Source organism: Mesoplodon mirus, assembly GCF_964341445.2.
Source record: "Mesoplodon mirus genome assembly, chromosome: 4".
Classification (NCBI taxonomy): domain Eukaryota; kingdom Metazoa; phylum Chordata; class Mammalia; order Artiodactyla; family Ziphiidae; genus Mesoplodon; species Mesoplodon mirus.
This window is the reverse complement of record NC_138979.1, coordinates 86,060,625-86,073,977: the sequence shown is the minus strand read 5'-3', so window position 1 is coordinate 86,073,977 and position 13,353 is coordinate 86,060,625. Positions and strand designations below refer to the sequence as shown.

The following is a 13,353-nucleotide window of genomic DNA, read 5'->3' as shown; positions in this document are numbered from 1 at the left end:
AAACTTATATTTTTGTCTTGAATTATTAACTACAGATTGTATCAAATGTACATTATTTATTAATCAACTTGTTTCAAAACCCATTCAGCCTGCAGTTGGGGTGAAAGATTCTGTTCCTAGTAAAACAGTAGGAATGAAGGATTTACAAACATCCAGATCAGGTAAATTTTGCAGTGCAAATTTCACTCTGGAAAGAGGTACACTAAAATATTTGAAACGCTCACAGCCTTCATATTCCTAATTCTTTTTTCTTTTGTTTTTGCAAGTTAATTGAAGGATTTGACATAAATAAGGCACATGTTATTGTTGGTATCCACGTTTTGAAAAAAAGATATTTACAAGCATAAGAAAAAGATATTTTTAAAATGTAAGCTTTAACTCAGATGTTTCTATGTACGCTTCAATACCCTAAAGTTCTCAGTTTGGAATCTCTGTACTTCTTAGGGATTCTCAGAGGTAAATTATTAGATTCTAAGATTTTTCCAGTTTTATAAAATGCTTATTTGAATTCAGACCTTAACCTAGAGTAAAGCTTCACTTGCTAACATGTCAATTGTATTTCAACTTTAATTATTTCATTTTAGTGGTGTTACACGGATGAGCTTAAGCCAACCAGATGTTTTGATTAGCAGACTCTGTGTGTGTGTGTGTGTGTGTGTGTGTGGTCTTTGATTATTAAAAGTGGGGGAAAGTAATCATACCTTAATGATGATTTGATAGACACAATCTTGTAAAACAGTAATTCTGAACGTTTTGGGCTTTAAGATCCTTTTATTTATTTGTTTGTTATTTTTTATGATGCAGATATAGGATCCTTTTATACTTTTAAAAATTATTGAGAATTCCAAGGAACTTTTGTTTAAGTAGGTTGTATCTACTGATGTTTACTGTATTGGAAAATAAAACTGAAAAATTTAAAATACAAGCACACACAGTCATACATTCTATTAGCCATTAGAAGTATGATGTTATCACATATCTTGTCTCTGGAAATCGCCTCTGTACACTTAAAACAGAATGAGAATGGAAATAACGTTTACTGTTATTGTGAAATAGTTTTGACCTCTTGGACCCCTTGAACGGTTGAGTCTTGGGACTCCAGGGATGCTCAGGTGACACTTGAGAACCACTGTTTTAAACCATTTACAGAGGTCATGGATGTGAAATGATAAAGGGACCCTTGTGATGAAACAGGCTTTAAACTTTCACTTTTACATTTCTTGCTTTTTTCTTTTATTTGTCTTTTTTTTTAATATATACAGCAGGTTTTTATTAGTCATCAATTTTATACACATCAGTGTATACATGTCATTCCCAATTGCCCAATTCATCCTACCACCGTCCCCAACCCCCTGCGGTTTTAACCCCTTGGTGTCCATACGTTTGTTCTCTACAACTGTGCCTCCATTTCTGCCCTGCAAACCAGTTCACCTGTACCACTTTTCTACGTTCCACATATATGCGTTAATATACGATATTTGTTTTTCTCTTCTGACTGACTACACTCTGTATGACAGTCTCTAGATCCATCCACGTCTGAACAAATGACCCAATTTCATTCCTTTTTATGGTTGAGTAATATTCCATTGTATATATGTACCCCATCTTCTTTATCCATTCGTCTGTCGATGGGCATTTAGGTTGCTTCCATGACCTGCCTACGTTAAATAGTGCTGCAATGAACATTGGGGTGCATGTGTCTTTTTGAATTATGGTTTTCTCTGGGTATATGCCCAGTAGTGGGATTGCTGGATCATATGGTAATTCTATTTTTAGTTTTTTAAGGAACCTCCATACTGTTCTCCATAGTGGCTGTATCAGTTACATTCCCACCAACAGTGCAAGAGGGTTCTCTTTTCTCCATACCCTCTCCAGCCTTTGTTGTTTGTACATTTTCTGATGAAGCCCATTCTAACTGGTGTGAGGTGATACCTCATTCTAGTTTTGATTTGTATTTCTCTAATAATTACTGATGTTGAACAGCTTTTCATGTGCTTCTTGGCCATCTGTATGTCTTCTTTGGAGAACTGTCTATCTAGGTCTTCTGCCCATTTTTGGATTGGGTTGTTTGTTTTTTTAATATTGAGCTGCATGAGCTGTTTATATGTTTTGGAGATTAATCCTTTGTCCATTGATTTGTTTGCAAATATTTTCTCCCATTCTGAGGGTTGTCTTTTTATCTTGTTTATGGTTTCCTTTCCTGTGCAAAAGCTTTGAAGTTTCACTAGGTCCCATTTGTTTATTTTTGTTTTTATTTCCATTACTCTAGGAGGTGGATCAAAAAAGATCTTGCTGTGATTAATGTCAAAGAGTGTTCTTCCTATGTTTTCCTCTAAGAGATTTATAGTGTTCAGTCTTACATTTAGGTCTCTAATCCATTTTGAGTTTATTTTTGTGTATGGTGTTAGGGAGTGTTCTGATATCATTCTTTCCATGTATCTGTCCAGTTTTCCCAGCACCACTTATTGAAGAGACTGTCTTTTCTCCATTGTATATCCTTGCCTCCTTTGTCATAGATTAGTTGACCATAGGTGCATGGGTTTCCCTCTGGGCTTTCTATCTTGTTCCATTGATCTATGTTTCTGTTTTTCTGCCAGTACCATATTGTCTTGATTACTGTAGCTTTGTAATATAGCCTGACGTCAGGGAGTCTGATTCCTCCAGCTGCGTTTTTTTCCCTCAAGACTGCTTTGGGTATTCGGGGTCTTTTTTGTCTCCATACAAATTGTAACATTTTTTGTTCTAGTTCTGTAAAAAATGCCATTGGTAATTTGATAGGGATTGCATTGAATCTGTACATTGCTTTGTGTAGTATAGTCATTTTCACAATATTGATTCTTCCAATCCAAGAACATGGTTTATCTCTCCATCTGTTGGTATCATCTTTAATTTCTTTCATCAGTGTCTTATACTTTTCTGCATACAGATCTTTTGTCTCCCTAGGTAGGTTTATTCCTAGGTATTTTATTCTTTTTGTTGCAATGGTAAATGAGAGTGTTTCCTTAATTTCTCTTTCATATTTTTCATCATTAGTGTATAGGAATGCAAGAGATTTCGGTGCATTAATTTTGTATCCCGCAACTTTACCAAATTCTTTGATTAGCTCTAGTAGTTTTCTGGTGGCATCTTTAGGATTCTCTATGTATAGTATCAGGTCATCTGCAAACAGTGACAGTTTTACTACTTCTTTTGCAATTTATATTCCTTTTATTTCTTTTTCTTCCCTGATTGCTGAGGCTAGGACTTCCAAAACTATGTTGAATAATAGTGGTGAGAGTGGACATCCTTGTCTTGTTCCTGATCTTAGAGGAAATGCTTTCAGTTTTTCACCATTGAGAATGATGTTTGCTGTGGGTTTGTAATATATGACCTTTATTATGTTGAGGTAGGTTCCCTCTATGCCCACTTTCTGGAGAGTTTTTATCATAAATTGGTGTTGAATTTTGTTGAAAGCTTTTTCTGCATCTATTGAGATGATCATATGGTTTTTATTCTTCAATTTGTTAATATGGTGTATCACATTGATTGATTTGTGTATATTGAAGAATCCTTGCATCCCTGGGATAAATCCCAGTTGATCATGGTGTATGATCCTTTTAATGCATTGTTGGATTCTGTTTGCTAGTATTTTGCTGAGGATTTTTGCATCTATATTCATCAGTGATATTGGTCTGTAATTTGCTTTTTTTGTCATATCTTTGTCTGGTTTTGGTATCAGGATGATGGTGGCCTCATAAAATGAGTTTGGGAGTGCTCCTTCCTCTGCAATTTTTTGGAAGAGTTTGAGAAGGATGGGTGTTAGCTCTCCTCTAAATGTTTGATAAAATTCACCTGTGAAACCATCTGCTCCTGGATTTTTGTTTGTTGGAAGATTTTTCATCACAGCTTCAATTTCATTACTTGTGATTGGTCTGTTCATATTTTCTGTTTCTCCTGGTTCAGTCTTGGAATGTTATACCTTTCTAAGAATTTGTCCATTTCTTCCAGGTTGTCCATTTTATTGGCATAGAGTTGCTTGTAGTAGTCTCTTAAGATGCTTTGTCTTTCTGCGGTGTCTGTTGTAACTTCTCCTTTTTCATTTCTAATTTTATTGATTTGAGTCCTCTCCCTCTTTTTCTTGATGAGTCTGGCTAATGGTTTATCAATTTTGTTTATCTTCTCAAAGAACCAGCTTTTAGTTTTATTGATCTTTGCTATTGTTTTCTTTCTGTCTATTTCATTTATTTCTGCTCTGATCTTTATGTTTTCTTTCCTTCTGCTAACTTTGGGTTTTGCTTGTTCTTCTTTCTCTAGTTCCTTTAGGTATAAAGTTAGATTATTTATTTGAGATTTTTCTTGTTTCTTGAGGTAGGCTTGTATAGCTATAAACTTCCCTCTTAAGACTGCTTTTGCTGCATCCCATAGGTTTTGGATTGTTGTGTTTTCATTGTCATTTGTCTCTAGGTATTTTTTGATTTCCTCTTGGATTTCTTCAGTGATCTCTTGGTTATTTAGTAATTTACTGTTTAGCCTCCATGTGTTTGTGTATTTTATGTTTTTCCACTGTAATTCATTTCTAATCTCATAGTGTTGTGGTCAGAAAAGATGCTTGATATGATTTCAATTTTCTTAAATTTACTGAGGCTTGGTTTGTGACCCAAGATGTGATTTATCCTGGAGAATGTTCTGTGCGCACTTGAGAAGAAAGTGTAATCTGCTGTTTTTGGATGGAATGTCCTATAAATATCAATTAAATCTATCTGGTCTATAGTGTCATTTAAAGCTTCTGTTTCCTCATTTATTTACATTTTGGATGATCTGTCCATTGGTGCAAGTGAGGTGTTAAAGTCCCCCACTATTATTGTGTTACTGTTGATTTCCTCTTTTACAGCTGTTAGCCGTTGCCTTATATATTGAGGTGGTCCTATGTTGAGTGCATATATATTTATAATTGTTATATATTCTTCTTGGATTGATCCCTTGATCATTATATAGTGTCCTTCCTTGTCTTTTGTAACATTCTTTATTTTAAAGTCTATTTTATCTGATATGCGTATTGCTACTCCAGCTTTCTTTTGATTTCCATTTGCATGGAATATCTTCTTCCATCCCCTCACTTTCAGTCTATATGTGTCTGTAGGTCTGAAGTGGGGCTCTTGTAGACAGCATATATATGGGTCTTGTGTTTGTATCCATTCAGCAAGCCTGTGTCTTTTGGTTGGAGCATTTGATCCATTCACGTTTAAGGTAATTATCAATATGTATGTTCCTATGACCATTTTCTTAATTCTTTTGGGTTTGTTTTTGTAGGTCCTTTTCTTCTCTTGTGTTTCCCACTTATAAAAGTTCCTTTAGCATTTGTTGTAGAGCTGGTTTGTGGTGCTGAATTCTCTTAGCTTTTGCTTGTCTGTAAAGCTTTTGATTTCTCCGTGGAGTCTGAATGAGATCCTTGCCAGGTAGAGTAATCTTGGTTGTAGGTTCTTCCCTTTTCTCACTTTAAGTGCATCATGCCACTCCCTTCTGGCTTGTAGAGTTTCTGCGGAGAAATCAGCTGTTAACCTTATGGGAGTTCCCTTGTATGTTATTTGTCATTTTTCCCTTGCTGCTTTCAGTAATATTTCTTTGTGTTTAATTTTTGCCAATTTGATTACTGTGTGTCTCGGCATGTTTCTCTTTGGGTTTATCCTGTATGGGACTCGCTGCACGTCCTGGACTTGAGTGGCTATTTCCTTTCCCATGTTAGGGAAGTTTTCGACTATAATCTCTTCAAATATTTTCTCTGGTCCTTTCTCTCTCTCTTCTCCTTTTGAGACCCCTATAATGCGAATGTTGTTGCGTTTAATGTTGTCTCAGACGTCTCAGGCTGTCTTCATTTCTTTTCATTCTTTTTTCTTTATTCTCTTCTGCTCAGTGAATTCCACCAATCTGTCTTCCAGGTCACTTATGTGTTCTTCTGCCTCAGTTATTCTGCTATTGATTCCTTCTAGTGTAGTTTTCATTCCAATTATTGTATTGTTCATCTCTGTTTGTTTGTTCTTTAACTCTTCTAGGTGTTTGTTAAACATTTCTTGCATCTTCTCGATCTTTGCCTCCATTGTTTTTCCGAGGTCCTGGATCATCTTCACTATCATTATTCTGAATTCTTTTTCTGGAAGGTTGCCTATCTCCACTTCATTTAGTTGTTTTTCTGCAGTTTTATCTTGTTCCTTCATCTGGTTCATAGCCCTCTGCCTTTTCATCTTGTCTATCTGTCTGTGAATGTGGTTTTTGTTCCACAGGCTGCAGGATTGTAGTTCTTGTTTCTCCTGTCTGCCCTCTGGTGGATGAGGCTATCTACGAGGCTTGTGCAGGTTTCCTGATGGGAGGGAGTGGTGGTGGGTTGAGCTGGGTGTTGCTCTGGTGGGCAGAGCTCTGTAAAACTTTAATCCACTTGACTGCTGATGGGTGGGGCTGGGTTCCCTCCCTGTTGGTTGTTTAGCCTGAGGCAACCCAACAGTGGAGCCTACCTGGGCTCTTTGGTAGGGCTAATGGCAGACTCTGGGAGGGCTCACGCCAAGGAGTACTTCCCAGAACTTCTGCTGCCCATGTTCTTGTCCACACGATGAGCCACAGCCAACCCCTGCCTCTGCAGGAGACCCTCCAACACTAGCAGGTATGTCTGGTTCAGTCTCCCGTGGGGTCACTGCTCCTTCTTCTGGGTCCCACTGCGCACAGTAGTTTGTGTGTGCCCTCCAAGAGTGGAGTCTGTTTCTCCCCCAGTCCTGTCAAAGTCCTGCAGTCAAATCCCACTAGGCTTCAAAGTCTGATTCCCTAGGAATTTCTCTTCCCCTTGCCGGACCCCCAGGTTGGGAAGCCTGATGTGGGGCTCAGAACCTTCACTCCAGTGGGTGGACTTCTGTGGTATAAGTGTTCTCCAGTCTATGAGTCACCCACCCACCTGTTATGGGATTTGATTTTGCTGTGACTGCGCCCCTCCTACTGTCTCATTGTGGCTTCTCCTTTGTCTTCGGATGTGGGGTATCTTTTTTGGTGAGTTCCAGTGTCTTCCTGTCGATGATTGTCCAGCACCTAGTAGTGATTCTGGTGTTCTCACAAGAGGGACTGAGAGCATATCCTTGTACTCCACCATCTTGGTTCAGCTCTTATTTGTCTTAAGAAATTGAAATCTGACAATTTTACTTTCTTTAAAAAAAAGAAAAATATTTTTGTTATGTATTCATTTCCTGTGTCATGGCACTGTATGCTCTTTGGATCTAGTGTGGACCTAGACTTATCCTATTTTTACCAGGAAACAATTAGTCACTCAAGGCTATCATTTCTTTTGTAAATTTATGATATTTATCCAAGCCTTAAAAAATGAGTTCTGAAGATATTGGTACATTGAGGAAAGACCATCTCATTGTATTAAAGTAGTACCATTCATTAAAAGATTTTTTAAAACCCATGTCTCTGGAACACACAATACTGTCATGCATATTTAAACATAAAATAAATGGTTAGACATAATTTTGTTAATGAAAAAATTTATATGTTGAAGAAACGTAATTATTAATAAAGCTCTTAAGGTATACAGAATATGTAATAGAGATTGATGAGTGAATCAAAGTAAGTAACACTAGAAAATTAAAAATTAGAAAAAATGAGAGGCAATACTTAACGTATCTATATGAATGGCAATGACGTGTAAGATACAATAAGCCATGAGGGAGTAGTGTGTTTGGGGGGAGAGGAGGACATGGGACTGCTTCTCTGAAGAAAGAATTTGTTCAGGTTAGTCAAATTTGTATTAGTATTCACATTCTAATAAATGGAAACTTTGTTTTCAGATTTTTCAGGTTGGGATTCTGCTAGTTTGTCGCTCAATAATGAGACTTGTCAAAGAGCTGGGCATTTGAAAGTTGATGATAAATATCCATTTGTGTCACAATCAATGACCAAAAATCAGTCAGCATCCACAGAATTTGGACAGATGACCTTAACAGATAAAGAAAAGATTAATATCGGAGTGTTGTTTCTGTTAGGGGATTACACGCTCCGTGACCTGTGTGAGTCACAACTGCCAGAAAACAGAGAAAGCAAACAATGTAATAAATAAGCACAGAGCACTCAACCGTAGGCCACCTCGGCATGGCTTCACCATAATCCTGATGTTTCCAAAATCATTTTGTGGCAAAATCTGCTTTGTGTTTACTCCTTTTATTCAACCTGCAGCGAAACGTCTTTTAGCAAGACGTTTGCATTCTTCCTCTGAGGAAAGCAACATAATAAATAACAAAGGGAATTAGGAGAGAGAATAGGTTCATTAGGCTAGTATTTAGGATACACCTGAGAGTGGGTAGCAAGATTATATTTAGAACTTTGGGACTAGTTGGGAAACCTGGGCAGACATTTCAAGATTCCCTTCTCAAAATGTAGTTTCTTAGCTTTATTTTTGTTTAGCTCTGAATTCATTAGTATTAGTTATAACTATATTCAATGTAACGAAAAAAGCACCTCCAAAACCAAATACTAAACTATTTCTTGTATTTTGTATGAGTTTATATATTTTAGAATTGGCTTTCCCAGCAGTAATGGGAGTCATTGGGGATTGCTACATAGTCCCTCCTTCTTAGCTGTGTCCACATAGTATACCAACTTATTATTTTTAATGAATTAATAGTTCATAAGGGATATTGGTTTTAAGGAGTGCTGATCATTTAAAGATAGTGTAAGGAAAATCAATTCTAATTCTACTAGGATGCCCAGTCTATTGATTAACCACATCTAATATATGTTCTACATAAATACCAATTAATTTAGTGCCGTTAATCAGTCATATGATCAGGGCTATAGTAATAAATCATACACTGTTTTCTTTTTCCAGTCCTATAGTTTTATCTTCTTGTCTTTCCTTACCTGTAGAATTAATGTTACATTTACAAAAGATTCTCAGTTATTTCCTAGAGTAGTGACTACAAGCTATAAACTCAAAGTTTTTTTTATCTATACAAGTGACTTGTTTGCTCTCATTTCTCCATGAGCTTGGTAGGTCCAAGAAGCACAAATTCAAATGAAACACCTACACGAGCCCCCTCAACACAGGAAGATGTGAAACAGGAAAACTGGAAACTAAATACAAGCAACTTAAAACAGTTCATGCAGATCATTTCTCTTCTCAGTTGATACCTTTTATAAAGTAATAAGCAGAGTCTAGTTCTTGAGGGGCCCAGGATTCGTGCATTTATTTATTTAATAAAGATTTATTCTATGCTGGGTCCTGGTAATTTTATATCCTAAATATTTCTGGAAACAGTCCCTCAGTGTAGGCCTGCATCACCTTTTTTTTTGCATTATAATGCCATCAAATTCTTCTCCCTCTATTTATTTGTATGGCCTTCAAATTCATCCCTCCCGCAGCATTTAGAGTGATCTATCTCAAATGCACCAGTGATCGTGAACCACTCTTTAAAGCATATTAATGTCCAGCCATCTTAGAATGACACGAGGCTTTCGTAATCTAACTTCTACCTGACTCTCCCTCTCTAGCCCTTTCTGTCTGTCCTTTGCTCTGGAATTCTGAACTGCTGGTGATGCTCTCTCATCTATCCCTGTATTTTAGACAAGTATTCATCCTGTTTTATGTATGCTTCTCTGCCTGTCTTGCTACAGCTTTCCATGCTCTCTCCCTTTCCTGCCCTCTATTCCCTTGAATCTGACTGACCTCACTGTGTAAGTCTCAGCTCAGGCATTATCTCTAGAAAAGCCATCCCTGACACCTTTTATCTACATTCTTCTTTAAACTCCATGTTTAGTACTGAGCAGGAACTCAATAAATAATTATTGAGTAAAATAAAGACTGTTTATACAAAGATGATTTCAAGAGATTGTCCTCTACAGTCTAGAAGCAAAGAGGATAGATGTGAAGAAATAATTTACAGTTCAGGTGATGAAGATACACTAGAAAAATCTATAAAGTACTAAGGTAGCTACTAGGAAAGAGATACCTATTTGGGGAAAGAGAGCTGTAATCAAGGAGGACTTCACAAGGCACGCTGAGTCTTAAAAGATGAAAAGAACTTTGTCAGAAGAGTAGAGGAAAACATTTCAGATTAAGGAACTGATAAAAGCATGAAAAGTAACAGTAATTTTGGAAACCATGAATAACGTTGCAGTTGAAGCTTGGTGTATTGTTAAATAGGTACTATTATGAAGTAGAGAACAGAGTATATTGTGACTTTCTATGTTTGTCCTGTATTTTTAAATTTTGTTTGTTTGTTTGTTTGTTTTGCGGTAAGCGGGCCTCTCACTGTTGTGGCCTCTCCCACTGCGGAGCACAGGCTCCAGAGGCACAGGCCTAGCGGCCATGGCTCACGGTCCCAGCAGCTCTGCGGCATGTGGGATCTTCCCGGACTAGGGCACGAACCCGTCTCCCCTGCATCGGCAGGCGGACTCTCAACCACTGCGCCACCAGGGAAACCCTTTGTTTGGTTTTTGATTGTTCTGTTCATTGATGTTTGGTGGATGAATTTGTCAATGAATCTTTGAGATGTTTGTGTGCCTGTAACCTGGTGACATCTGGTATTTCCCAGATGGTTTGTTGGAGTTTTAGGTAATTAGAAGTATTTCTTAAAGAAGTAAATATTCAGCTAAAGATTAAGCTTAATTTAAATTGTCATTTGATAAAATTTTTTAAATCTATTTTTATAAAGATTATGTCTTTTATCTAACTGTTCTAAGTAGTTAATTTTAACTAAACATATAGATTTGTCAGCAGAGCTAGACTTAGAAATAACATCGGAGGAAGCACAAGAAAGGCTTCATGGAAGTGAAAATAACCACTCACAGGTATGTAAAAATGTGAATGTAAATTTCTGGCTCAATATTGTTTTCTATGCTTTAACAACATAACAGAGTTCAAGTGAAATTACCTTTCAAAATTAACCTCTTAGAATTGATAGATAATAATTTAATAGTTAGTTTTTATAGTGCTTTAATTACAAAGCTTAAAATATTGTTAGAATCTGTTATAAGTTATAGTTAAACTTTTCCTTGGAATTGAGGCAAAAAAATTTCCTGAATATTGTTTGCTTCTTCCTTACATGATAAAGAAGGTGATAATCAAATACTGAATCGTATGATTAAGCAGTTGAAATTATGAACAGTATATCAGTGATGGTCCGTGAGTTAGATTCATGGAAGGAGAAATCATTCCCAGCTGTTCAAAATTTGTAGTTTCAAGTTGCCAGTCACTAATGCCAAGATTAAAAATTTATTCTGTCTTGTGACCTCTATGTAATCAACCTAAGGATCTCCATTCAGGGAGAGAAGGGGTCATACAATCAACCCAATTGCCTATTAAGGAAGCAGACCTTCCAGAATTGGACCTTTGTTGTTAGGGTACAGACAATAACTTTCTAATTTATTTCATTTCAGGGTAGGAAACCAGTAAATAATATTAAACAATGTTTTATCCACTTTCATTAGTGGATATTAGAATATAATATAACTGATTGAAAGCAGGTATTATATCAACGTATAATACTATCATAGTATATAATTTGCATTAAAATTTAGGAATTTGTTCCTCTTTCTGATTGGTGTTAATTGATTTTGGCTCCCAGTAATTCAAGGTTTGTCTATTCTCCACTTACTAGTCCTTAAAAAAAAATGCTTACGTGCACATAGGGACTTTTTAAGGTACGGTGAGGTGAAATATTTTTAAGTAAGGAAGGCTTTGTAACATTAAAAATCATCTCCTAATTCATTTTTGGTAGATTTAACATATATGAATTATTTAGTTCAAACAAACAGTGACAAAATTGGGTCTGTGAGTTCATGTTTTTCTCCGGTTTCAGGCTAAGGCAAGTTATTTTTCACTTCTTAGTTGTAATCCAGTGATTTGTGAGTAGCTAAACATAGATTAAGAAGTTTAATGGTTAAAGTTTAATTATTTTCTAATTTTTCTTTGTCTGTCCTTGATTACTTAAGGATAAAGTTATTTTACAAACATGTACCCTGACAGAAAAGACATGTGAAAATCAAATCAAGCCAATTGATCTTCCGCTTTTGCATCTGCAAAAAATGACTCAAGAACCAGAAATGAATAAGGAATGTGATAGAGAGGACATATCTGTATGTTTAGGACTTCCTTGTATACAAAAGCATGAGGAAATGTGGATCAAACAAGGCAAATTAGGGTGGAAAAATAACTTCAAACACATCACAAATAAGTTAAAGTGGAAGTTTGGTGGAACTTTTGAAAAATACAAAATTACTGTTTGTCCTGAGGAAGAGCCACTACATGATGACCCTAAAGAAGGAGCAAACATAAAGGAAATACCTTCTAATTTGACAAATAATATACCTGACTGTGAGGCAAAAGTTTCATTTGGAGTATCTGTCTCTCTAGCATTCCAAGCATTTCCTGAACAAAAAGAACCCAGTCTTGAAAATGTTTTTCCATCTTATTTAACCTCTGGGTCTTGGGGACATTCTTGTCCATCATCTTCACAGCTTTATTTAACTGAAATTAAATTAGACTATGAAAGTGATAAACCAGACACTGAACATGTTTTTAACAAAAATGAGGAGAGTTTTTATAATGATACAGAAAATAAAAAAGTAAGGGACCCAGTAGTTACATTTGAAATGCAAGAAGAACAAGAGTTTGATATGCAAATGTTACAAAATATGAACCAAAATACCACTAATTGGAAATTAGACATCGGATGTATACCTCAGTCTAGTGATCCCAAAAGACTTTTTGATTTATGGCTTGCCTGCTCCAATGAAATGAAACACATGATTCAAATAAAAAGTCGTGATATTTCTGCTGTTACAAATACTTGTAAGAAAACCAAACCAATACAAGACTGGTTCCAGAAGCCATTGCTTGCAGATAATTGCAGTGCTAATAACTATAAAAGCATGCAACCTGAATTAGAAAATGGGAGTTCTTCTCCACTGAATACTAACAGAAGATCCAAAGTGTATCTAAATGAAGAATTACAGCAAGATATGCAAAGGCTTAAGAATGAGATAGCCATGTTACAAGTAGAGTTCCTGGCTTTCAGACAACAGAAAATTCAACTTCAAAAAGAGGTAGAGTTTCATTTGCTGCTACTTTGTTCTTTCTCTTTATCAATGATCTCTGATCCATTCTGATTTTCCACTTAGTAATAAAATGGGGTCAGCTAAATAGGTAATTGTGTAGAAATAGATTACTTCTGCCATCTAAATAATAGGAAACTATTTTCATGGCTTTTGTTCCTTAATCAACCTAAGTCTCTCTCTGTCAGTCTTTCATATGAACTGGGAAACTAATTTAGCTACATACCGTGTGACTTTCTGAGCCAGAATTTCCACAAAGGAAATTGCTTAAGAAATATAATAAGC

The 13,353-nt window shown here is 36.1% G+C and overlaps 1 pseudogene across 1 annotated transcript in view; it reads left to right on the top strand.

Annotated features, from left to right (window-relative positions):
* The first annotated feature begins 125 nt into the window (after nucleotides 1–125).
* The window catches only part of LOC309802322 (ankyrin repeat domain-containing protein 26-like), a 60,542-nt pseudogene continuing 47,314 nt past the window's right edge, over nucleotides 126–13,353 (top strand). Inside the window, exons 1-2 of the transcript XR_014296163.1 lie at nucleotides 126–161; nucleotides 10,721–10,803. The product of XR_014296163.1 is annotated as an ankyrin repeat domain-containing protein 26-like (transcript). The remainder of the gene's footprint in view (nucleotides 162–10,720; nucleotides 10,804–13,353) is intronic.